Consider the following 23,750-nt stretch of genomic DNA (forward strand, 5'->3'; position numbering starts at 1 on the left):
TTCAGAAGTCTCCATTTCCATAGTAGCACTTGATATGGCAATTATATACGATTCTCTTGTGTTCATTAAAATATGGGCCTAAGGGTTCCTTTGGAAGTTACCTTCCCATAGGTTGGAAGTAATGAAATTGGTTTGCTTTAAAAAAAAAAAAAAAAGAAGGGGGGGGGGAGCTGTAATTTGGTGCCTTCACTAATGTGCAGGGCCTCCTCCTTTTATTCTTTTTGCTGTCAGGTAGTGAGTGGAGGAAGGTTTTTTGTTTGTTTGTTTGTTTGTTTTGTTTTGTTTTTTGTTTTTAATGCCATTGTATCTGTACTTTCAGATGTACAGTTGTCCCCATCTTCTCTGCCCCTGTAGCTAGTTCATGGCTATCCTCACGATCCTTGTTTGCACTTGTTTTTAAAATAAAAATAAAAATCCTCACCATCTTGGTGAGAAAGCTTTTCAGAAAGTTGTGGGGTAGGAGCTGAAGCTGCTGGTGATGTTATCCCATTGGTGGAGTGTGGATGCTTGCATAACATGCACGGTGCCCTGGATGTAGGCCCCGGAAGCACACAGAGCAGGCACCCTGGCACGCCCCTGTAATTCTTTCATATAGGAGACAGAAGCAGGAGGATCAGAAAGTCCAAGTCATTCTCAACTCCAGAAAGAGTTCCGAACCAGCCTGGGCTACATTAGACCCTTCCTCAAAAATAGATAAATAACCCACCCTGGTCTATAGAGGTAGTTTCAGGACAGCCAGACAAACCTTATTCTGAAAACCCAAACCAACCAGCCAACCAAACAAATAAGTAAGTAAGTAAATGAATGAATGAATAAATTTGAAAACAAGTCAACAAGGGAAAAGCAACTTGAATACTATAAAGGGATACATGGATAAATGAATTGTAGTATGTACACAAAATGAAATATTATTTGGCTTTTAAAAAGGCAGAAAAGTCTATTTCATATGCATGGTGCCCTGTGAAATGAACTGTACCGCGAAGGACAAATACCATGTGATTTCCATCCGAGTTAGGAAAAAATCTAGACCAGGCAAATGCACAGATGTAAGAACAGGTTGGCGGTTGCTTGGGAGTTGGAGTGAGAGAGTGCAGTGTTAATATTGGATGTGTTCAGGGCTGCCACTTTATAAGGCCAAGAATTCTGCCTTGGATGGTGGTGGTTGTGATGAAGTCACGGGAAGGACCTTCATCGCACTGTGGCGGTGGACTGAAAGGGATTACAATGGTAAATTTCATGCACATTTTCACATAGGCAAAATAAAGAAATTACAAAAAGAAAAGCTCTGATTGGTGCTGTATGCCTTTAATCTCAATACTTGGAGGCAGAGGGACCTCTGAATTCAAGGCCAGCCTGGCCTCTTATAGGGTGAGTTTTAGGACAGCCAAGACTACACAGAGGAAGCCCTGTGTTGGCCTTGAGACATGATCCAGTGTAGCCTTGAGGTCCTGCTGTAGTGGAGACTAGCCTTAAATCTACATTGCTTCCGCCTCCAGATGGCTGGAGTATAGGTTTGCCTACTAGGCTTTGCCATAAAGGAAAACCTCTTGATGCCAGCTTTTGAAACTCACAAACCTGGGGCTTAGTGGTTAAGAGGAGTTACTGCTGCAGCAAAGGTTTGGAGTTTGGGTTCCAGCTCATATCAGGGAGCTGACAAATGGAGGAACTCCAGCTCAGCGGGATCTAATGCCCTTTCTGGCCTCTATGAGGACTTGCACAAACAAATCTATCTGCCTATCTGCCTTCCTGCCTGCCTGCCTACCTACCTATCTATGTACGTACATACCTACCTACCCACCTACCCGCCTACCCGCCTACCCGCCTACCCGCCTACCCGCCTACCCGCCTACCCTCCTACCCACCTACCTACCTACCTACCTACCTGCCTACCTACCTACCTATTTATCCATCTAACTACATAAATAAATAAAATAAATCTTAGACTCATAAGTTAGAGTATAATACCAATTGGTTGTTTTGGCTAATTTCCAATGTTCATATACGTAATAAAAATTATAACCATGAATGCTACTATACTACAGAATAAATGAAATCAAACCTATAAAACCTTATAGTAAAGAAAATGATTGCACTTAATGTCAGTACAACAGACAACTTCTAAATGAAGTCCAATTCTCTTTCTTAATTTGTGGTGTTTGTGTCTCCTGTGCAGACATTTGCTAATTTGGCTGTAACATATGGTGAATAAAATCCCTCTTACTGTTCTTTTCTTTGAATTTGGAATTCCTGGAACATGAAAATTGATACATGTTTAAAAGCAATGAAGACTGAACTCAATGAGAGCCCTTTAAAGTTAATAAGAAGCATCTGGGGAATTGTTAGCAGGCATACTTTGGTTTACTAGAGTGGGTGTGGCCTGGTATTCTGCCTTTCTATAGAACTGGTCTGGACCCCAAGTTTAGAGAACCTGAAAGCCTATGGATGGATGGCTGTTTTCTTCATTGCTAATTTACTGACCTTGCTCTTGTGATCAAAGTACCTGTAAAAAAAGTAACTTCAAGAAGCGGAAGGGCTTATCATGGCTCACAGTTTGAGGTATAGTGCTTCATGGCAGGGAGGTGAAGTGGCTGGGCACAATGCTTCCACAGGCAGGAAGCAGAGAGTGATGAAGCCTTGTGCTCAGGTAGCTCTTCCTCTTTATTTAGGCTGGTGTCCAGACCTATGGAATGATGGGTAGCCTTTTTACCTCAGACACTTCATCTAGAACCACCCAGAGATGTCTTTCCTAGGTGATTCTAGTCTTAGTGAGTAGACGTCAGTGCTAACTAGCCATTATACCTGTGCATGCCAGCATCCATCTGCTCATTGGCATCCATTATTTTGCTTGCATGTATCTTCTTATTCTTTTTGCTTATTGGCTTCTGCATTCTAAAAACTTCGTTCATTCAGCGGTGGCGGGGTATTTCACTCTGGTAAAATGAGAGGAAGTAAGGTGGTGTTGGCTTTCAAAGAATGTCCTGGATCCTCTTTTCCATTTTCTGTGGCTCCCTGGTCATGCTTGCTGGGGAATGCTGACTCAGTGGAATTGTCGGCCTGTGTCAGGATTCTTCTCTTCATTAAAGTTCAGGTGTGTTAAGTATTTCCTGAGCACCAAGTGTGTTAAGGGCATGGTGCTTGTCTTCGGGGTGGATCCCTGTGGCTTCTGCCTTAAGAAAGCCAAGGTGTAAGTGGGTGTTTGGAGCACATTCCTGACCAGGTATGCTCCTGCAGCCTGACTGATGTGCAGTCTCCTTCCTGAGAGCCATCTGCCCCTGTCCAGTCTGCAGTGCCAGCCTTATCCTCAAGTTGTCCTCTTTTGTTCATGGTCATGTTTTTTACAGATCTGTGTCTTCACTGATTAAAGTTGAGGGTCACTTTCTGTTCCCAAAGAGAGCATATTTCTTTCTGTAAACAGATTTTCCAAATCTTGCCCACACTTTTATCAGTTTTAATGTAGATCACAATATCATCAGCATTAGCTAACAATTATTTTTCATCATTTTCTAACTTCTAGAAAGTACTATCTTAAACCTCACCCATGTCAGGAGTGGTATCATCATCATCACCATCACCACCACCACCACCACCACCACCACCACCACCATCATCATCGGAGAAAAAGAAATATGCCTTTATGTCACGGTAAGGAGGTAGAATTTGAAACTATTTCCTTACATCCACTCATGACCTCCTGTTGGTTCTCTACCCTGGATCTGTGGGATGGTGACTGAGATGGTTTTGATCTTTGTGCTTAGTTGCTTTGCCACAGTTAACCTTAGAGATGGGGGTTTCCCAGGTCCAGGTGAACCTAAAATAAAGCATATTGATGGCATGTAGGAAGTGTCAAACAGAAAGGACGTTTAGTGAGAGGATGTCTAGCAAGCCTTCACTTTGTTGTTTCCTAGACAGGACATGAGCCTCCTCTGGGAAGCAGTGGAGGGGAGGAGCTGGCATCTCATGCATCTCATGATAGGGTTATACCATGCAGTACTATGGTTTTTCTTATCCCTTCTGTCCCTGACCAACCTACTAGGTTTACGATAAGGTATGTATGTCTGTGGTACATATGTTTGGGGTAATTAAAAAGAAGTTAAAAAATTGTCATTCTATTTTTTAGGACATTCTAAAGCACTCCTGTTTCATTGTAACATTAATCTGAAGTTTGTACCAAAGGCTACATATACATACCTCACCCCATGGAAAAAATAATGGTGAAGACAGAGGTGGATCTCTCGGGCTTGCTGGTCATCAGTATAGACTAAAAATGGTCACACCTCCAGTTTCACTGAGAGTCCTTGTCTCAGGGAATAAGGCAGACAGGCTTTGCACATATGCACACACGCATGCAAATACTATTAACTCCCCTTTCTCCCTCCCTCTCTCCTTCTCCCTCCCCCTCCTCCCCCCCAATCTGTCTCCTCCTCACACACACACATGCATGCAATCTGATTTTGAGATCTGGGGTACTTCTGACTAAACTAGAAGCGGTACTCTATTCAAGGACACCTGCTCATTAGCTGTGACTCGTAGCAGATTTCTGGCATGATCGGGTGGGGCTTCTGTGCTCAATCTCCCTTGCCTCGCTGTGCGTGTGAAGCCTGGGCTGTTGAACTTGGAGTCATATTTATATCCAAGTCTGTCTGAGAGCCTGGGTTTTGAGACAAGTGGTTACATGGAGCCCTCCAAGTTGCTAGTCTTTTTCCTATGAGATGGCTCTTCCCTGTGCTGGAGGATCTTGTTCACATTGCAGAATAAGAATCTGCAGAAAATTAAGGGTACTTGAGTTATAATATTTCAGGGTTATGATGATATTTCAAAGGGAAAATACTAATTGTGAAGAGCTTTCTTTCCCCCACACCTGGAGCTGCTTTTCCTGGTATCAATTGGACTGCCAGTGACTCAGGAGGGGGAGCCCATCGGTTCACCCACCGGGAGGGAGGCCTAAGGGAAGTATCTGCCAGTGATTAGGAAAAGAGCAAGGGAGTTTCTCACCTACCTTTCCACAGTCCTGGATTCTCTAGGAGCTCTGGGGAACATGGGCTTCCCACATGGAAAACCACACCATTGGTGTTGAGTTGTGCCACGGTTCCTTCTGGGGCCACAGAAAAGACTCATTTGTAAAGTACTTGCCACTCAGGCACAAGCAGATGAGCTGGCATCTCAGCACCCATGCCAAAGCTGGTGTAGTGCTTTGGCTCAGTAACTCCAGTGGAAAGCAGAAGCAGGCAGATCCTTGAAATACAGTGGCCAGTGAGCTGAAGACCCTGTCTCAATAAACAGTGATTGAATAAGAGACCAGTGCTGACCTCCAGCTTTCATGGGTGCTCATATACAGACATACATGCACACACACACAGAGAAAGAGAGAGGGAGGGAGAGAGAGAGGGGGAGAGCGAATACCTTCTGGTCACTCTTTGATGTTGTACATGACTTTATGAAAAGCTGGAGGGGCTATTGCTTCGATCTGGGATTCCTGCCGCCAGGACTGACAGTAAATAGACAGGCTGCTTCTACCCAAGGGCAACTGCCCTGGGCCTGGAGCAGCTAGATGGTGTGAGTCTTTTTCTCTCCATCACTTTTCATTTTGCCCCAACCCTGCCAGTCCTCGCTTGACATTTGGCTTGTGAAAATGGCTTCTGTGGAACTAGCTATTGTTTCTTCTGACATTAAAACAAAGGGAGAGGGGACAAGGACAATAACAGAAAACAATGAAGTGGGAGAGGGAATTCTGACTCCCACACAGGCAGAGGTCTGTCTCTGAGATTCATGGCTGCCTTTTTTTCTTTGCACATTCTTCACTGTCACTACAAGAGACTTATTTTCTGACATTGGTTCAGGGATCGAAGCCACAAGCTTTGCAAATGTGCCACATTTCTGAGGCTTCTGTCCTGTGAGTGTCCCCTTGATAGCCCTGAGGCATTATTGCAATGCTACCCCAGGAAATCTACCCCAGTGCCCTGGTCTTGTGTTGGTGTTGTAAGCAGAGTCAGTCTTTGGATTTGCAGTTTGGCAGTCACTTCATAGAAGGTTAGCCCTACCCAAATTGTTTCACTAATTTTATTGAGCACTTACAGTGTGCCCCTAATTCTCCTGGTTTTTATTTTATTTTATTTTTTAAATGTGGACCCTGAACATTAGTCGTTAATAGTTACTTTTCTTGTTGCTTTGATAAAGTACCTGACAAGAGTGATTTCATTTGGAAGGAAATCCTTATTTGGTTCTCAGTTTGAAGGTGTAGCCCATCCTGGCAGGGAAGGCATGGTGGCCTGAGCATGCGGATAGCTTGTCACGTGACACCCACAATCAGGAAGGGGGGAGGGGGAGGGAGGAATGCTAGTGTTTTGCTTTTTCTTTTCTATACAGTTTGGGACCCTAGCCCATGGGGTACTGCTGCCTGCATTTAGCTGGATTTCTGGCCTGTTAAATGTCTCTGAAAACACTCTATGAAACATGCCCCAGAGCTGGGAGTCACGATTAATAGCCACAGAACAGTTTATGAATTTCTGTGTCATCCTTTTGCAGGGTCTCTGTTACTCTTTCCTAATTGACTCAGTGTTAGTGCACGTGGTGCCGAAATGAGTGTTGTCTTTAGTCCCTCTCAGTGTCTCTGTGTTAGGAAGTCAAGGGGAACACAGATTAGCAAAACTCTTTGAATGCTTATGTATTTAATTCTGCAGAATTTCTGATAATTCATTTCTAACCATGTGTTTCTACCATTCCCTAGCAGACACTGTATTTTTAGTCACTTTTCTGGTGTAAGAAAGTGCCCAACAAAAACAACTTAAGGAAGATGTGTTTAGCCTTTTGGTTTGAGGGGATAATAGCCATTGTGGTGGTGTGTGTGGGGGCAGGAGCATGGCTGGCTGCATTCTGCCTTCATTTTAGAATCAGAAAGGGATACATACTGTCTCAGTCTGTTTCTGCTGCTGTAATGAAATAACTCAGATGGAGTTATGTAAAATAACTCAATTTATAATCCTCAGGAATTCCTCACCATTGGACCCTGAGAGTCCAGATCAAGATCAGAGTCCAGACCCAGATCAAGCTAATAGAAGATTCAGTGTCTAGTTTCACTACCTTCAAAATGCCATTTTGGGGGTTAGAGACTTAGTTCAGCACTCTCTGCTCTTCCAGAGAACCTGAGCTCAGTTTCCAGCACCCACACAGGGTAGCTCTCAATGATCAGTAATTCCAGCCCCTGATTATCCTTCTCTCTCTTTTAGCCTCCAGGGGCATGCACATATCCCACCCACCCCCAACACACATGCATACATGTACGTAAATCCTTTAAAAAGAAAACCAAAATGGTAGGCTGTTGCTCTTGCCCTCTTTGCGTGGGAAGTTAGAAGGGTCATGAGATGCTGGGTTCTCCATGGAAGAAGGATAGAACCAGGAGACAGCATGGCAAGGCTTAGCTTTAAGTGCACAAATCCCATTGGTGACTATGGAGGACTCATAGCCTCATCAGCTCCTCATGGGCCCACTAATTAAGCACTCCTTTCATTTAGAGGGTGAGTTCTTGCACATGCAACTTGGACCACATAGGCTTTCAAATGCCAGGGCCATCTCTAATAGCTTCAATTCTCTCTGCTACTCGCTAAGACCTTTCAGCAACGTCGGCTTTGAGAGATGCATCATACTCTATAAGCTCCGCTCAAGAGCAAGTGATTCAGGTGTTCTTTGGTGCATCTTCCCATCTTTGTAGGTTCTCTTGCTGCCTGTGGGTCAAGCAGGGAAGCTGGGTCCTCTCCCAGGGGTTTTTCATTTCATGAACACTTGAGAGTCAAGGTCTTGTTGTCCCCGTCTTTCCTCTAGTTGGTTTCACTGGCCTCCTAGCTAAAGGCTATGAACTCTGTAGCTCAGATGAAATCGCTAGGTGGTAGAGAAGAATGTCAACTGGAGGCAAAGTCAAAGTCAAAAGACTGGCTTCAAGTGTCTAGTGTTTTCTATTTGGAAGGCCGTCGACGAGTAAGCTATTTTAAGCATCAATTTTCTCATCTTTAATACAGGTAGCATATCTTATCTTACCTTGGAGGCCACTGGGGAAATCAAAGGGGATAAGGTATACATTAGAACCCCACAAGTTGAAAAATGAGTATCTGTCTGTCCAATGCAATGCGCTAAGTGCCATTGGAGATTTAACCCATTGGGGTGAAGATCACATAGGGTCGAAAGTAAGAGACCCTGATTTGAATCTCAAATGTGATCTTTTTAGCTGTGAGGGTTGCAATAAATTACTCAATCTCTTACATTTATTGTGAGCATTCCCAAACCGTGGATAATGTGAGAAATGTGCTGATGTATTGTTATCCCGAAAATGACCGTGGGCGCCGTAATACCATTACTATCTTCCAAATGGTGCAATGATTTGAAAAAGTCGTTGTTGGGTGTATCTAAAAATACCATACTGTTAGAATCCTGGGAAATTAAGGGAGCTGTTCCTGGAATCCAATTTGTAACTAATGGAAAGCAGGAAGCTCATCTGGGAATCTGGACACCCAGAGAAGGACACTGGTCATTTCTTTAGCTTCCACTCAAGTCATTAAGCTCTTTCTCTCTCTCTCCCTCCTTCTCTCTCCCTCTCCTTCTCCTCTCCCCCTTTCCTTCTTGTTCTTTCTTATTCTTTCTTTCTTTTCTGATCTTGAGATAAAGGAAATGTTTCCCATTTCGATTCTCCTCCTACCCAGCTAATCTATTGACGTAGGGATGCTTTTCAGTTCTTCGGTATCTGAATCTTTGCCTCTTTAAAAGGGAGAAGAAATATTATTTGTCTCATTAGGTGAGGTGACTGCACAGGAAAAGTAGTATGAAGGCAGAGCTGGGAAACTCACACGTGAGCAGATAAGCTTCTGGTCTCTGCTTGGAGAAAGCCCTTTGAGTTGACTTAACATTATTAAAATAGTTATGTTGGTATAGTCATTATTTTAAATTACTTAGAGCTAAAGGTTTGTTTCTCAAGGTGACATTGTATTTTACAGCTCAAAACAGCAGAGAATGAGGTTGAAATTCTTTTTTCTGATTTTGTATGTGTTTGGATGGTATATGTCTGGCCCCCTTCCCCTGCGTGTGTCTCTCTCTCTCTCTCTCTCTCTCTCTCTCTCTCTCTCTCTCTCTCTCTCTCTGTGTGTGTGTGTGTGTGTGTGTGTGTGTGTGTGTATTCATTTGCTTGTGTTGGTGTAGCACATATATTGATGTTTCCTTTATGGCTCTTAAACAACAACAACTTCTTCCTTCTTTCTCCTCCTCCTCCTCCTCCTCCTCCTCTTCCTCCTCCTCCTCCTCCTCCCCCTCCCCCTCCCCCTCCTCCTCCTCCTCTTCCTCCTCCTCCTTCCTCTTCTTTGACAAGTCTGTCATTTGCCCAAACATTGAGCTCACCAGTTTCAGTCAGACTGAGCAGCAGACAAGCTCCAGGGATCCTCCTGTCTCAGCCTCCCAAGTGCTAGGAATCCAACACTGAATCTGGCTTTTTCTGTAGATGTTTGGTGGAGCACTCAGGTCCCCATCCCTGCATAGGCCATGATGGCATTTGAGCCATCTCCTCAGCTCCAAAATAATCTTTATAAATAACAGAAACAGAAGTTTATTAGTAAAACTTTATGGAATACAGCAACAAAAACTGTAGTGTCCAAACCAGAAATCAGAAAAACAACAAACATTCAGTTTGGTGGGGTGTAGTTCTGGAGGATCAAACTCGTGTTTATCCACAGGCTAGTCAGGCTCCTTTCTAACTGTGCTATCGATATACACTTATTTCCCGAGATGCAATTTTAACAACTAGGCAGAAACATCTTAGTGTCTCATAGGCAAATGAAGAGTTACAAAGGAAGGGTACAAAAGAGTTGGTGGGCGTAAATAATAGGTAGAATTAAGGTTTTGTTATATTTTCTATAATCCTGAGATTTTTTTTTAATTGTATGACCCTTATTTCCAGGAGTGTGTCATATTGTTACTGCCATGTCTGAATAAGTTGTCTAATCTATAGTGTTGAGTTTGTTATGATTTAGACTGTCTGCTATCTCATAACAGATGTTCAGGGTTCCAGATCCAAGAGAAGGCATAAGAAACTTCCCTGGCTTATGTGAGCAGCCATGGGCATTTGATAGAGTCTTCTGTACAGAACTTAGAGAGAAAAAGCAAATCTTGCAGATGTGCCACAGGTGACCCTCTCTTGCACCCACCCTGGGCTTTTCCATCCTACGGGTTCACTGGGAAAGGTAGGAGAGGAGAAAGGCTCCTCACTCCGTGTTTTATAGAAAAGCAGAGGGCAATTCCAAGACACCCATAAGAATAGGATGTCTGCAAGAAGGCAAGCCTAGTACTGACCTTCTTGGCTGGTGGTCTGCTCAGGCAGACTTGCTACCTGTCTCTAGGTAGGAAGGCAGGAAACTGAACTCAGAAGAAAGACAGGAGGTGAGACTTTGAGACTTTTGAGTGGACCAGCTTTTCTGCTCTGTGTGTAGGTTGGCAAGGAAAAGCAAGCTTACTCAGAGGACATTGAAGCTATGAGTAATGGTAGGTCCTGATCTGTGCTGCCTGCAATGTTTTCAAAAGGCTAGCTGGCTTTTGTAATAGGAAGCTCTATTGTAAAAGGAATGCTATACATGTAGCAAGTCCTTTCTGACATATTAGAAGACTTAGTGACTTACCAGAGAAGCTATCATAGCAGATAGTGAAGGAAGATGTTCTTTCTCAATGGAGGACGAGTAAGGTGAACAAGAGAAAATAAAACCCACTACTTCCTAGCTAGAATTCAGGTAATAGCTTTGCCTGTCATGGTTCATGCAAAACCAAAGGAGAATTTGAGAATGAAGTTTAAATCGACCTAGAGTATAATCAGTAAAAATGACCTCCCCAATTATGGGATCTACCAAAGGTGTCATTAAAGATAGAAAAAGAGTTTAAAAATAAAAGTTTGGCCACTATCTTAGTTAGAGTTTTCACTGCTGTGAAGGGAAACCATGCCCATGGCACCTCTTATAAAAGAAAACATTTAATTGGGGCTGGCTTTTCGTTTGAGAGGTTTGCTACATTATCATTATGACAGGAAACATAGCGTCATGCAGGCAGACACGGTACTGGAGAAGGAGCTGAGAGTTCCACATCTTCATCTACAGGCAGCCAGGAGACTCTGTCCTACACTGGGTGGAGCTTGAGCATAGAGGAGAGAAACCTCAAAGCCTGTCCCCACAATGACTACTTCCTCTAACAAGGCCACATCTCCTAATAGTGCCACTCCCCATGGACCAAGCATTTACACATTTGAGTCTGTGAGAGCTGTATCTGTTCAAATCACCCCAGGTACTCCAAAGAGAGTAAAGTTAATGTCATGATGACATTAAAGATTCAGCCTCCATCCACATCAAGTTATAGGTGTTTCAGGTACTTGATCAGCATCTGGAAATTTTCTCGGCATTGTGAGTCCTATCTGAGATGAAAAGGTTCTCCAAGCTTTCAGGGTTTGGTATAAGAGGATTGTTTGTGATACACGTGGTCTCTTTGTACACAAATGGAAATGTTCTCACTTTAAGAATGGGGTTTCCATTGTCAACAGTGTGTAAGGCAGCTCCTGAGACACATAAAAGACAGACAAAATAATACCAAGATGTGTACTTAACTATTTAGTTGAAGGAGACTCCGGACTTCTTATTTGCTTAAGCAAGACTCTAGACATCAAACCATACCAAGTCAACACAGCTTCTTAAAAGGCTACTTCACAAAGGGACACCAAACATATCCCTTAATGTTTTGCTGAGAGCTGGCGAAGGAGTTGAGAAATGGACGCAGGATTTCATGTTTCAGCACCCTCTGGTTTTATCGTGCATATAATCCTTTTTCTCAGTCCCCTGTCTCTGTTGAGATTTTAAAAGGGGATTAGGGTTTGAGTGAAAGACTTGGCTGTTGAGACATACCACACAAAACTTGTTAAATCTCATCAGCTTGAGATTTCCTGGCTGCTTTTAAGTTTGGGGAGCAGATCGATCCTAGGGAACACTGTTAGGAATCAGCTTCCCAGAGAAAAAGGGGCAGGAGGGCGGTTAGCTTTTGAAACTGATAGGAAGTTGCTTTCGGTTTAGACACCAAAGCAAGGTACTGTTTCTGGGCGAGCCCTCGCTGTAATTGTCCTTCGCAGGACCAAGTGTTCTCCAGACTGAGACTCAATTTTCCACCGAGTGCATTTCTTGAGTTTTGATAAGATCCAGGTACCCTCTTCATGGAGCGTAAGGTATTTGTGCTCAGATTGCTAGGGCTGTGATCTAATCTTGGCAAATTGCCTACTTTCTTTGGTGCTGAAAAGACTAGTTTGATTTAAACGGTACAAAGTTAGGACTTGAAAAAGAATTTGCAGAGGCTTTCTGTAGAACATCAGTGGGCAGACAAGACTGCACACTCAGCATAGAACCATGTCCTTCCGGTCTGGGGTAGGAGGGCAGAGGGAAGAGCTGCATTTATGTGTGCATCATCCTGAGGGCAAGTTCAAACCCAAGCAGAGGGAGAATGAGATAAAGGAAAAGGAGGGTGAGGAGGCCTGGAGGGAGGGCATCCTAGGACAGTTTCCACCCACTCAGAAGATTAAAGGACTCTGTGGCAGGGCTGGAGCAGCAACAGGCTACAACTCAGGCTCTTCGAAGACTGATGTGTTTATTGCTTAACAGGGATTGAGTCACCTCATTAAATGCCATCTTAATATAGAGATGGATGTGTATTCCTTGCCCTTAAGCTACCGGAGCCTGTGAGGGAGGTATGAGTATGGCACACACACAGGTTCCTACACCAGAGTGGAATGGGGTTGGACCAAGTGGCTGGCCAGGTGGAATCAAGCTATCTTGCTGGGAGTTCTCTGCCAGAGGATGCAGTTGGAGAAGAAACCCAAGCTGTGATGGAACCTCATTGCACCTGTAGCAGTCTCTGTGTGGTTCTGTGATGCTCCTCCTACTGCAGTGTGAGACTTGGCTGCTGACATTTGGCACCGATGGGAGAGGGGTCTCATGTAGCTGAAGCTAGCCTCAAACTCTACTTTTAGTTGAAACTGACCTTGGAATTCTGATCCCCCTACTTAATCCTCTTCCAAGTGATAAGGGATTATAGGCCGAGCACCTCCTCCTCCTCCTCTTCCTCTTCCTTCTTCTTCTTTTTTAAATGACCAGGTCTCACACTGTATCAGAGGCTAGAATTTACTGTGTAGCCCAAATGGGCCCAAAATTTTTAGTAATCTTTCTGACTCAGCCTCCTGAGTTCTGGAATTACAGATAGGAGCTGACATGTAGCTCTGATTTTCTTTTTTCTTTTCTTTCTTTTTTTTTTCTTTCTTTCTTTCTTTTTTTTTTTTTTTTTTTTGAGACAGGGTTTCTCTGTATAGCTCTGGCTATCCTGGAACTCACTCTGTAGACCAGGCTGGCCTCAAACTCAGAAATCTGCCTGCCTCTGCCTCCCAAGTGCTGGGATTAAAGGCGTGTGCCACCACCGCCCGGCTCTGATTTTCTTTACTGGGTCTGGGTGTGTCGGGGAGAGGACTACTAGGGGTTAAACCGAGGATTTAGCATGATTTTAAGCATGCTAAACACTCTATCACTGAGCTACATCTGTTCTCAGTCACCCCTCCAGCTGTGTGCATGTGTGTGTTCCTGTGTATGTATTTCCATTTCTCCTTTTCCAGAGTCTAGTTATATAGTCCATACTGGCCTCAAATTCAACATAATGCTTTTGCCTCAGCCTCAAGACTATTGGGATTACCAACCCACAGTTGAGCTGCAATGCCTGGCCTTTTCTTTCTTTCTTTTTTTTTTTTTTTTTTAAATTAGTTGATTGAAATTGTTTTTTTTTTTTTTTTTTGACAGTTTTGACTGTATGTGGATACAGTGCTTTTTGTCTACTCGTTTGTTAACTCTTATCCCTCCCTCTTCTGTCTCCTTCCTCCCTCTCACACATGTAGGCCTTTTTGTTTTGTGATCCTCTGATTTTAACCTGTACTGTCCGCGTTACCACTACGTTGAAGCTATGCTTCAGAACCCAAGAAGCTCATTATTTCATATGCAACTGAAAGCAATAACTGTCCCTCCTCCAGAATCCATAGGTTACAGTAGTTAAGCAGGCAGGGGAAGTCACCAGGAACTGCTTCCCATCCTTGATTGGCTATTGACAAGCCCAGTCTTGGGCAGGCCCAGTGATACAGGCCTGGCCTTTTCTGTGTTTGACCTTTTCAAGTTGGTATTTTGATGTGGTTCTAAGAGCAGTGCTGTTCACATATTTGCATGGTTATTACCACTGTGGCAAATCTTCTTAGAAGCCCTGGATATATTGGCTCAAATATCGTGGAGGCTCCCCTGGCAGACAAGGGCAGGCAGGGGAGGGCATAGAAATAGTATTAAATTTCTCTTTCCATGTTAGTTAGAGCTCTGTGCTAGGAGAAGGCGAGCATCTGCTCCCTGTTTTACAGATGAGGAACCTTAGTCCCGGGGATAGAGTAGTTTGCCCTTTCCCGGGGGATGAGCCGGCAGAGGCGGCCCAGAAATCCAGGGCTTTGCGATTCAGTCCAGTGCCTTTCTGGAATGCCACACAGCTTCCCTCGTTATCTGGAGCTCTGCGGGGCCACGGGACTTCAGAATACCCGCACAGATGTGGATTGTTGCTCCAGCTGAATTAACTCATCATGTCAGCCTGAGTCCCAAGCCTGCTTCCATAGCACATGGTAAATCATCGTCCCTTGTGGTCTGAGAACCGGGTGCCTAGGGGGATATCGTTACCACCCAGGGTTGGCTTTGCTGTTGCAGCTCTGTGTACTGTTCTCTCCTCCAGTTTCTTTGAACTCTTCTCCTTTGTGAGGCAGGAACTGAAGGGCTACAGCCCAGTGGTACATGTGGGAAAGCTCCAAGTTGGGCCTCGTTCAAGCACCTGAGGGAGGGGCTGATTTTGACTTGGTGAATTTTGTTCCTTTTTAAGAACTTGGCACTGGTCTACAAAGTGGGTTTCAGGCCAGTCAGGGCTGTGCAGTGACAGAGTCTAAAAAAGTAAAAACTGAAGAGCCAGAAGAACAGCTCAGTGGGTGAAGTGCTTGTCTTACAATCAAGAGGATCTGAGTTCAGTTCCTAGAACCCAAGCAGGGTGCTAAGTGCTGTGATCCTAATGCCAGGTTGGTCCCTCGTGCTCTCTGGCTGGCCAAGCCAGTTTAGCTTCCTCAGCACGCTCCATGCTGGTGAGAGACATCAACAAAACCAGCTGAATGATACTTTAGGATCCATACTCAAGGTTGACCTCCACACGCGTACTCACAGATGTGGGTGCCCTCCTATACAGGTAGGTTTAAACACTTATGTATGAACACACAGATAGACAAACACACACATAGAGGGGGGAGGGGGAGGAAGAGGAAAAAGGAGAGGGAGGGGGAGGGGAGATGCAGAGGGGAAGGGGGGGGAGGGAGAGGGAGAGGGAGAGGGAGAGGATTGAAAGCATGACAAACCAACAGTTAATTTCTTTGCTTTTTCTCTGAGTCTCTCTTCTCTGACTGGCTCTGTGATTAATGTCATTACCACTTGTCCTTTATGGGTTCACAGGTTGGTGTATTTTATCAGTAAGGGACTAAACATCAATTCTGTAGTTATTTAATAAGCTAAGGCACTTTCAGTAAATTCGGTCAGTATTACAACTTAAATGGACTCCAGCCCTGTGTAATCTTTGTGCCTAGGAAATCAGGAGTTTTCAGTGATAGGCATGGGATGCTTTTTCTGGGCCTTGATCTGGAACAGAATGTGTAGGTAATGGGGTTTAGGTATCTCAAGGGCAGTTCTGGGAACTGTGTCTCTTTGTGAAGCATGCAGGATGCCCTTATGTCCAGCCTCCTTTTGGACTCTGACAGTTCATAGAGAAGTTAAGTTCTAGTTCCTGGAATCATGTCTTAGCTACCTACCTGTAGGATGGGCATTGCTTGTCAGTACTTGAGCCTGCTTTTCTTAAGGGTTTTGTGTTGCAGACTTGAGTTGGGGCTGCCTGAAGCCTTTTAACTTCAGGAATTGGGTTATTTTCCATGTCTTCTTTTTCCCCACAGCCTCAGAGGTTCCTTGTTTCCCCGCTGTGTAGGCTTCTGTGTAACTTGGCTTTATTAAGCCTGTAAGAGGTAGGGGCACGGGATTGGAACTGGAAGCTCTTTGCCACAGTTTCTCTGTCCCCTGTCTCTGAAGAGCACAGAGACAGAGGACTGACCCTCAAGCAGTGGAAGCTGGCTTCCTTTCTGTACAATACACCCTAGCCCTACCTTCTCGCTCCTCTTTCTGCCCCAGGCGGTTAGTTCCTCTTTTCTTGTGTTCTCAAATACAGTTTAATATTAATCACTTCAAGCATATAAGAAATTTGAAAAAAAAAAGTATTTTTGAGCGTTAGTCTGGAAACCTAATCCCTGTTTAAGAAATTGTTTCAATGAGATTAAATGAGGAACATTCCTTTGGAATGTGAACCATCTGTAGGTTTAGGTGCGTAAATGCATGCTTTGTTTCTGAGTCTTTTGAAGTTTATCTACACTTCATTTTAGAATCTGGAGTGGTGACATGCCATTTTGAAGATATCAGAAGGGCACAAAGCATATTCTTTCCTGGCATCAGATCTTAGCTGCTACTTTCGTACTTCTAAGATCCATACTGTCCCACACGCCCGATCTTGCCCTATTTTGGTGAGTGTCTTTCCAGGGATCCGAGGACATCCTAGTCTTTTGCTAACACTGGTTTCAGAATCCAGCATATGGCTGGGGACTTGCTTTTAAAGAACTCTTTAGTTTTCTCATTTTAGAATGCATTTTGGCTGACTTCACTAAACACTGCAATCCCATGAAGAGCTCTATGGTTGAAGATCTGGTATTGATTATCATTAATTCTTCCCTTTATGACTTTGCCACTTAAATACACATTTAGAAACAAACCAAATAAACATTAAATGGAATAACTGGGTTTTAAACTTGGGTGGTCCAGTTAGTCTCAACATGTGCTCAGCTTTGAAAGGTCATTATAAAAACACTCCATCTAACTACCCCCATTAAATGATTGCAATACTTAAAATTTAAAATGTATGAATTCAGATATTTAAAGAAAGAACCGTGGGGCTATTTATAATTCTTTACTGTATAAATTAGCAGAAAACATAAGGTGTATTTGCTTAGTCTGTGTATGAGTTTGGCTGGTAGAACTGATGGATTGATGTTTAATGATGTAGCTTTGAACAAGTCACTCAACTGTGTCTGGGTGTCTTCTGTGAAAAGGAAGACCTTGTACTTGGTTTGCCACATTATTTTAACTTCTGTAAAGCTAGACTGCTGGGGTTCCTTGAGTTTTAAGATGGACTTAAAACCAGATGGAGCCGGAAAGTCTGCCATTTGTCTAACAATAGCAATGGGGGAAGGCAAATTCTAGAATGGTTAATACAGGTTCTGATATAGCGTGATCCTTAACCATGCTTATAGAGTCAGTCATGGGACCAGAATCATCTCCTAGTATGTAAGTGCTTGCCATGCAGGCATGAGAATCTGTGCTCACTCTCCTGCACATACACGGGAGAGAGCCCAGCATGGTTGGTTTTCTAGCTCTGGGGAGGCAGGAGGACCATTGGGGCTTGCTGTCCAGCCAGGCTAGCCTACCCAAAACGTTCCAGGCCCCTGTGGGAGACCCTTCTTTCAAAAACAAGGTGGACCATTCCAGAGGAGCAACACTTGAGGCTGACTTCTGGCTTACTATCTTTCTGTCTGTCTGTCTGTCTGTCTGTCTGTCTGTCTCTCTCTCTCTTACACACACACACACATCTTTGCTGCGCTGTTTATCAAATTGCTTCTACGCTTGCAAAAATAGATGGGCCATCTGGAAAAAAAAACATTTTTTTTTCTATGGGCAGAGATGATGTTTTAGCACCTTAACTATATTGTCATGCTGGATGCCATGCGGCTGCAGTAATGCCAGCTCTGAACCAGCCCTATTACAATCACTTTGGATTTCCCCCAGTGGTATTTTGGTGGGTTCTAGATGGTATGTGAGAAGTCAGAGCTTCTAAAGAAATCTTTTAATCAGTATGGCACTCTGCATGTAACTGCCCAGTACCGAGCAAGGTCCTACCTAACCTGCTTGTTTTTGCTTCTGTTTCTATGATAATCTTTGTTCTCCTTGTCATGGAGCTATCCTTTCTAGATCTCAGTTTCCCCACAGTGTTGAAAGAGTTTCTTATTGTAATTTCTCATGCAAAATACTTACATTTAAGGCTCTGGCTCTTACTTAGTTTTCTTGAGTGAAAATTAAGGATTATATGATGATCCCATAAGACCATGTTAGAGAGGGTAGTTATATTGAAAACTAATATATTAAATATTAAAAGAAGTTGGTACTCTGTGTGTTTTCTGAATAAGACCATCCAGTTGTTCATCTGTATCTGAGCCTGGGGCAAGCCATCTGATTTGTCAGACAGCCCTTGGGCACACGCTAATGTCTCCATGACCAAGAAGTGACCCCTTTTGGTTCCTTTGATCCGTTGTAATGTAGACATTTCGTGAGGAGCCAAAGTGCTCCTGAGAGTTTTAGCTCTCAGCATCTTCCTCTCCTTTTCTCTCTTAAACAAGACAGGAAAGAGGTGTGTCAGTCTCTTTTAAGCAACTCTTCTTTAAGGAAAACCATAGTGGTAAGGAATTGGGAGTTTTTCTATTCCATCATCACAAGATGTTGAGAGAGCAGATTCCTAACTTCTTACACAGTACATAAAATATAGTGAGAGGATTTTTAAAAAATTTTTTCCCTTTTTTTTTGATTTCTTTCTTTCTTTCTTTTTTATTGGATATTATATTTACATTTCAGATTTTATTCCCTTACTCCATTCCCCCTCCTTTTCTTTCTTTCTTTTCTTTCTTTCTTTCTTTCTTTCTTTCTTTCTTTCTTTCTTTCTTTCTTTCCCGGATTGGGGTTCTGAGGGCCCTGTGGGAGTTTTCCTTTAAAAATCTCTATAAAACAGATAGAATCTAAATGGTCAGAAAAGTAAGATATAAAACATATAAAATAACAAAACCAAAACAAAAAAACCCTATTACCACAAAATATGCATATTCTCTGTGTGTGTGTGTGTGTGTGTGTGTGTCTGTTATTGAGAATTTTTCTTTCCTTATTAAAAGTCTGTGTCTGTCTATCTCTGATTGTAGGAATCAAACTTAAGACCTTGAACGTGCTAAACTCACAATGACCCTAAGCTATAAATCCATCCCCAAATCATGCTTTTAATATTCACACTCAGTAATAGCTGGTATGGAATTAACTCTTAAACACTACCTTTTAGTAAAGGGTTGATGGAGTCTAATTAAATACTTAGCCACTTTAAAAAAAAAGGGCTAGGCAAACCTCAAGGTTTCTCTGTGCCCTTTGGGGACAGTGAGATACCTTTAGTGGAAGAAGACTCCTGTCTTGCATGGTGATGGCCTCTCTTTTCTCATTGGAAGTGCTTGGGTTGGTTGAGAAATAAGGCAGATTCCTGTCTCCACTTGAACTTGATTGTACAGATTGTTTTCGCTATGAATCCTAAAGTCAGTCATGTTTTTGCTATTCTGCTTGCTACCTTCTTGCCTTGGGCATGATACTTTTACGGTTTCTCAAGGAGAAAACATTCTGAGAGGTAAACATTCTATCTTTTGCTTAGTATGCTAGCTGCTTCTACAGTGGGGCTATTGTTAGGAGCACAGTTCTGGACCTAGGGAGCTAGCACAGAGACTGAGAGCTCCTACTTGTCTTCCAGACCTGACTCTGGGTCCCCGCACCCTTGTTGGCTGGCTCAAAACTGCCTGGAAATCAAGCTTCAGGAGCTCCGATGTCTTCTTCTGACCTCTGTGAGCACCTGCACGTGTGGGTACACACTTAGACGCGCGCGCACACACACACACACACACACACACACACACACACACACACACACACCCATCAAAAATAACAAAATAAAGCTCACAAAGCACAGGACGGCATGGTTCTTTCCATGTCTTGGATTCCTGCTGGGAGTGCAGGCTGAGACTATGTTTGTCAGTTGGTGGTTCAGACAAGTTACAGGTAAAACACTATAAAAGCTTCAGTCTAGATTCTTATCTCTCTCAGCTGAACCAGACAGAGAGAAATGAAATTGCATGCTGGGCGGTGGGGCCTGCAGTCTTTGTTAAGAAAAGGAGTTCCTGGTCACAAGAAGGAGACAAATAGGGGGAGTCACAAAAGCTTTTCACCAAAAGCCTCATGTGTGAACTTAGGCCTGATAAAAATGGTATTTCTGAAATACCACTCAGGAATGGGAGCTTGTTTGTTTTCCCAGTTAAGTGGGACTTCCCAGGGTGAGTTTGTAAAGGTTTAGTGGATGATTACAGTTTAGTTAATTTATTAATTTTGGCCCTGTGAGAAGGGTCCCTAAGTAGCGTAGGCTGGAATTAGATATATAGCCGAGGATGACCTTGAACAGCTGACCTTTCTGCTCCCACATCCTCCATGCTGGGATTACAGGTATGCAGCACCAGGCCCAGCTAGACGATGGTGTTTGGAATGGACCTGTGTACTATATGTGCTTAGCTCTCTTGTGATATCCAGATGGGGAATTTCAAGGCTGAGAGTTTACCCATTGTGGAGGCAGCAGTGTTGCTGTGATATGGAGTAATCTAAGGATATAAGTGACAGAATGGGTTATTTTTAGAGGATGCTGCATCAGCTACTCATGGAAGGGCTGAAATAGGGAAGTGTAAACATGACAGGATCCAGGTCAGTCTGGAGTTACCCGTAGTTGCCTGGAGGCTGGAAAACCTGGAAGGATAGATTACTCAATATGAACTTAAGCAAACCTACTTCTCCAGTTATGCCAAATAGCTATGCCAGGCCCACGGATCTCTCAGCTCACTTAGCACGCATTGTAGATTTTACTAGGAAGGTGATCTTACTTAGAGATGTTATTAATTTGATTTTAGCTTATGAATTTCTATGATTCCCACCTCTTTACCTTGATTTACACTCTGTTAAGGTTTTAAGTAGGGAAACTGATATCTCTGCAAGAAGAAGAGAATGAAGTCACTTATCACAAAAATTTTTTTAAACCTTTAATTATTGTAAACAAAAGATCCGGTTTCTCTGGAGGGTGTAGTCATGCCTTCCTTTTGTGGCTGGCTGGTTCATAGATTTTTGACTGTATGGGTTTGAGTCGTGGTGTGACCTGAAAGCTGTAATAGGGTATTTTACAAAGAAATACGTATAATCCTTGGCCATGGGATCATTCTCACACAAACAAAAATTGTATTTAAGTAATTAGCTAAATAGTTTAACATTTTTTAGTACCTCATCAATACTAATTAGTCAGTGTTTATTACAAACTGGAGTTTAAAGGTGGGATTCGAATGACCTTTTCCTCACGGCTGTTGCCTGTAGCTAGCCTGCATATGGATCTCAGCTCAGAGCCCCGACTCCGCTTCAATCAAACGAAGTTTGGGGGCCTATCAAGCTCTTTCCAAACAGCAGGAATGTGGAGAGACTCCATAGTCAGTTGATAGTGAGTGACAGAGTTAGTGGATGAATTGTGCAAAGTCGACTAGTGAGGTCAACTTTCTCCTGTGTCTTTGCTGCCCAGGGAAGCATAGTCAGACCCTAGGAGGAGGCCTTGGCTGTTCCTTTAGAGACGCAGCTCAGATGGCCTTCAACTTTGACTTTCAACCTTTTCCCATAATGCCCTTCTTGTGTTGCTAACTCATTAATTAAGTTGGGATCTCATGTATCCTAGAGTGGCTCACTGGATAGTGAGAAGATGGTCTTGAACTTCTGATCCTCGTAACTCCACTTCCTTTGTTGTCGTATTATAGGTGCCTGCAAGCAGGCCTGGTTTGGTTTATGTCAGGCTGGGGTTGAACCCAGGGCTTGTTACTAGTTTAGTACTCTACCGGGTAAGCCATACCCCCAGCCCCGGAGTCACTCTTTTAAAGGCTTATACTGTCTGAGGAAATCTGTCTTCTTGGGCTTGTTCCTGAATTTTGGCAAAGGATCCACGAGTTAGCTTCATGCCCTGAATACCCATGATCCCTCTGGTGTCAGCACCTAGATAATGTACAGTTATCAGAGGAAGATCTTTAAAAGTCAGTGTTTTTTTTTTTTTTTTCTTAAATTAAAAAAAAAAAAAGTGAAATAAAAATATGCTTGTTTTCTACCCTGGATGGATGAGCTGGCGTAGAGGCAAGGCCGGTCTTTGAAATCTATAGGCATCCGGTTGCAGGAGTAACCCCACTGACCCCACCACATTAGTAATGGTCTGAGAGGCTTGCTCTGCCAGCAGGTCTGGCTGGATGTGCACAGATGGTGCCAGGTGCAGAAAATGACTGCCTAGCCCCTCAATAAGGCCTAGGCTCTGGCTTCCACCTCCAGGGAACAGCCCAGACGGAGACTAGGTTGTTTGTAGACCTGGTCCTGCTTAATGTCTACAAAACCAGTGAGAGGGTGTTCCTCCCCCATTACTTAAGTAATGCTTTATTGTCATAGTTAGGTCCTTCCTGAGCTGTTAGGCATCTGGGACTTTTACAGGGTCTTATGGCCTTGGGGTTGTTCCACAAGGGAATTTGAAACTAGTACTGATCTCATTCCAAGGAGCCAAGTATAATGCCCTGCTTGTTTTCCTACAGCCATTTAGCATAAGGAAAATGTGAGTGTGCTTGGGGTGGGGGCAGGGAGAACTTTTCAGAGTCTGAGTAATCAACTTAACTCAGGGGTGAAATGAATTTTATTCCACAAGGCAGCACACACGGGCCTGGTCCTTCTAGCTACCCTGTTTCTGAGCTATCCATGATACCCCGAGAGCTTACATAGTCAACACTCCTTGTGTGGGGTCAGGAATGGAAAGGATGACTGTGTTCCCCAAAGATGGGAAAGAAAAGGACCTCGTTAACATTCAGCCATTGGAAACTGTGAGCCCCGGCTTCCTAATTAGCAGTTTTATTCTTTGAAAATTCAGCTTTCATTGCGTCACCCGCAGCTAAAGGAAAAATGCACAGGCCTGAAACATCTCCACCTCAGCTGTAATTGAGCTGGTGGGAGACCTTCTGGAAAAGTCCTGATGTAGAATGGGATGGTAGTGTGGGTGCTTGTCATCGAAGAAGCAATGGTAGACCATCTTGGGTTCTGAGGTTTTTGTCTTTTTAAGATTTTATTTTATTTTTAATCATGTGTCCTTGTGTGGATTTGAGACTATGAGTGTGATGCCTGCTGAGGCCAATAGGGGGCACTAGATACTCTTGATCAGGAGTTACAAATGGTTGTGAGCTCCTGATGTGGGTGCTTGGAACTGAATCCCAGACTGTAAGAGCAGCATGATCTTACCTGTACCATCTCTCCGGTCCCCTGCTTAGATTCTGGTTTTTACATTTTTTTCCTTTCCTTCCCACCCCCGCCCCCCTCCAGGCATCTCTATCCATTGGCTTTTATGTCACCATCTAGGTTGGTATTATCATTGTACCTTGCTCCTGACTTGGCCATGAATTTCTGGATTATTGGGTGAAATAGCTTGCTGTTTTTATTCTGGAGGAATTTTTCTCGGAGGAGCTGCAGTTGTGAGACGTGAGCATCTTTTTTAAGGATCTGATCTGACAGTGGTTTACAGAAATTTCATTGAGTGAATATAGTTTCCTTTTCATCCCGATGATGTAATCACACAGATCCTGTTGCCTGCAATGCCATGCTTTTGAAATTGGAATAAATGAGCATGACATAGAAAGAGACTCCCCCGAGAGAGAAGGGACCTTTCTG

At 43.5% G+C, this 23,750-nt stretch overlaps 1 long non-coding RNA gene across 8 annotated transcripts in view; it reads left to right on the forward strand.

Annotated features, from left to right (window-relative positions):
- LOC143443328 (uncharacterized) overlaps nt 1-23,750 on the forward strand; it is a 406,912-nt gene that overhangs the window by 171,530 nt on the left and 211,632 nt on the right. For 7 of the 8 annotated variants that reach the window (XR_013112207.1, XR_013112203.1, XR_013112206.1 and 4 more), the window contains one exon: nt 3,515-3,642. The exons of the other annotated variant lie outside the window; for it this stretch is intronic. This is a non-coding gene — a long non-coding RNA (uncharacterized LOC143443328). The remainder of the gene's footprint in view (nt 1-3,514; nt 3,643-23,750) is intronic. 8 annotated transcript variants of the gene reach the window in all.

The sequence above is a fragment of the Arvicanthis niloticus genome, chromosome 8 (genome assembly GCF_011762505.2).
Source record: "Arvicanthis niloticus isolate mArvNil1 chromosome 8, mArvNil1.pat.X, whole genome shotgun sequence".
NCBI classification, from domain to species: domain Eukaryota; kingdom Metazoa; phylum Chordata; class Mammalia; order Rodentia; family Muridae; genus Arvicanthis; species Arvicanthis niloticus.